Raw genomic sequence first — 2,442 nt, 5'->3', positions numbered from 1 at the left:
TCCCTCCCTCCCCCTCTCTGCCCTGGGCACCTTACCATCAGCTCCCTCACTCCCAAGCTCCTAGGGCCCTTCCTTTACCGCAACTCCTTTCCTGAGCCCATTTCTTCTAGGAATTACTTTTCTCCCTCTGTGACTCCAAACAAATGTTCTCTTACGGTTTGGGTCTTGGCTCTGAATTCTTTCCTAGCCGGAACCCAAGACCGAGGTGGCTGCACCCGGGTTTGGTCCCACCCCATTGGCGAGACAGACCCAGGACTCACAGGTCCTCAGACCAAGGCCATCCTGCGAGTTTCCCCCACCCTCCAGGGTCCAGGCCCCCGTGGCTGAGGGGGCTGCGAGGTGGAGGGTGTCCCCCAGGGCCCCTCTTTAGTGTTAGGGGGACCACTGTCAATGTAAGAAATGTCCAAACCTATAGAGAATTTTTATGAGTTTATTTGAGTCAAACTGATGACAATTGCCAGGAAGTAAAATCTCAATGGATTGAGAAAATGCTCCAGTAAATGGCAGTTTTTTGGCTTATTTTATACATTTAAAATGTAAACACAAGAAATGACCAAACCCTGTAAGAATTTTTGAGTTTATTTGAGCCAAACTGACGATTGCTGGGAAGCAAAATCTCAATCGATTGAGAAAAAAAATCTCAATGGATTGAGAAAATGGCGGTTTTGCACTTTATTTTAAATATATTTTTGTTGATTTCAGAGAGAAAGGGGGAGGTAGAGAGATAGAAACATCAATGATGAATCATTGATTGGCTGCCTCCTGCACGCCCCCTACCGGAGACCCAGCCCACAACCAGGGCATGTGCCCTTGACCAGAATGGAACCCGGGACCCTTCAGTCCGAGGGCAGACGCTCTATCCACTGAGCCAAACGAGCTAGGGCACACTTTATTTTATACATTACAACTAAAGGAGGAGGCAATGAAATGCATTGGTGATAGATTAGGGAGACGGGAGGAAGCAAAGTGGGGAAATCTCTGGAATGGATGAAGACACGATGAAGAGGCTAATCCTCCTTTACGTTGGTGGGTACAGGACAGTTAACAATGACCGTGCACAGCACATAGGGAGGGCGACAGATACCAGCCAGGGGTCTGTAGTCTCTCGCTCTCCCTCTCCGTGAGCTTGTGCCCTGAGGGGTCTGGAGAAAGGGATTACTCAGACCAAAGGTATGTTCTCTTAGGTGCAAAAAGAAAACAGACTCAGTTAAGGTAAAGATGAATCTTCCTCAAATATACTGGCCTAGGACAGGACACCATCACGACTCACGGTTAGGAAGTTCTCATTTCAGACCATCCTTGTAGTGACTTTGGCCCCCGAGTGTGTGAGGCCACCACGCAGGCCTCGCCTGAGCTTGTCAGGGTTAGTGTGTGGCCCCCTTTCCCCACAAGAATCCAATGAGAAGTGGTAGGGAAGGTGACGTGAAATCCATTGGTGGCAGATTAAGGGGGAGGGAGAAAGCAGAGACACAAACTTCCTTTGTTTTCTTTTTGGAACCCTCACCCAAGGATATGTTCTTACCGATTTTTTTATTTTTATTTCTTAGAAAGGAACGGAAAGAGAGAAACATCGATCAGTTGTTGAAACTCACAACCTAGTATGTGCCTTGATCTAGAACTGAACCCGAAACCTCCTGGTGTACAGGATGACGCTCCAACCAGCTGAGCTGCCCACCGGGGACCAAACTTCTTTAAGTGGATAGTTAATAATGAACGTGTACAGCACACAGAGCTGGTATTTGGGGAACCAGCTCACAGGGGGTTCTGGGGTCTCGTGCTGTGCTGTGGCTGTGCCCGAGGGGTCTCAGATGCACAGAGACAACAGACAGGACCACTTCCGGGAAGACTGACCTTCGTCAAGGCAGCTCCAGGCCTAGGCTGTGACTACCCACCATGACCCGCTTCCAGTGGGAATGTTTATATTCAGACCATCCCATGTGCGAGAGGGATAGAAACATCAATGATGGGAGAGAATTATTAGCGTCAGAGGAAGGCCAGCATTGTTTCCTGTCCCGTATCACAGCCTCCACACCCTGAGGCACCCAGAGGGGACCAGAACTGGGGTTGGGCCTCCACATCAGCCCCTCCTGGCTCCACTGTCCAGCCAGCCGGCCTGGCCTCCCCGGGTAACCCCTCCGTCCACAGGCGGGCAGGGTGCAGCCTACCTTCCTCTGACCCCATCCTATTGCAGACAGCCCAGGGCAAGCCAGGAAGGAGGGCTCCTGCCCACAGAAGATGGGGTCGCTCGGGGGGCCCCTCACCTCTCTCCTGGCCTCTTCCCCACAGGGTGGGTTCCCCAGGCGCTGCCCGGGAACCAGCATGGAGGGTGTTGCTGTAACAATGGCACTGAGAGAAGAAATGAGTCAGGGGGTCCTCGAAACCTCGCCGCCCCTCCTCCCTGCCGCCCAGGGCCTCGGGTCCGGGATGGGCCGGCTCGGGCCC

The sequence above is a fragment of the Myotis davidii genome, unplaced genomic scaffold (assembly GCF_000327345.1).
Source record: "Myotis davidii unplaced genomic scaffold, ASM32734v1 scaffold663, whole genome shotgun sequence".
Lineage (NCBI taxonomy): Eukaryota > Metazoa > Chordata > Mammalia > Chiroptera > Vespertilionidae > Myotis > Myotis davidii.
Note: the sequence above shows the minus strand (reverse complement) of the source record.